This window comes from Octopus bimaculoides, chromosome 6 (genome assembly GCF_001194135.2).
Source record: "Octopus bimaculoides isolate UCB-OBI-ISO-001 chromosome 6, ASM119413v2, whole genome shotgun sequence".
In the NCBI taxonomy this organism is placed as follows: domain Eukaryota; kingdom Metazoa; phylum Mollusca; class Cephalopoda; order Octopoda; family Octopodidae; genus Octopus; species Octopus bimaculoides.
This window is the reverse complement of record NC_068986.1, coordinates 60,499,733-60,500,087: the sequence shown is the minus strand read 5'-3', so window position 1 is coordinate 60,500,087 and position 355 is coordinate 60,499,733.

The window sequence follows — 355 nt, the reverse complement described above, 5'->3', positions numbered from 1 at the left end:
ATACACTGATCTCTCTCTCTCTCTCTCTCTCTCTCTCTCTCTCTCTTTCTCTCTCTCTCTCTCTCTCTCTCTGTATATATATATATATATATATGTATGCATGTATATAGACATATACATACAGACATATACACATATATAGATAGATAGATATACATGCATATATTATACATATGCATGTAATATGGATCAAAACAGTCTGGTTCAAATTCATTGGTACTCTGAGTTTCAAGCATGATGCTAATCTTCAGTCATTAGGAATTTGAATACATATAATAAGATATATATATATATATAGATAGATAGATAGATAGATAGATAGATAGATAGATAAATAGATAAAACTTACTTGGAA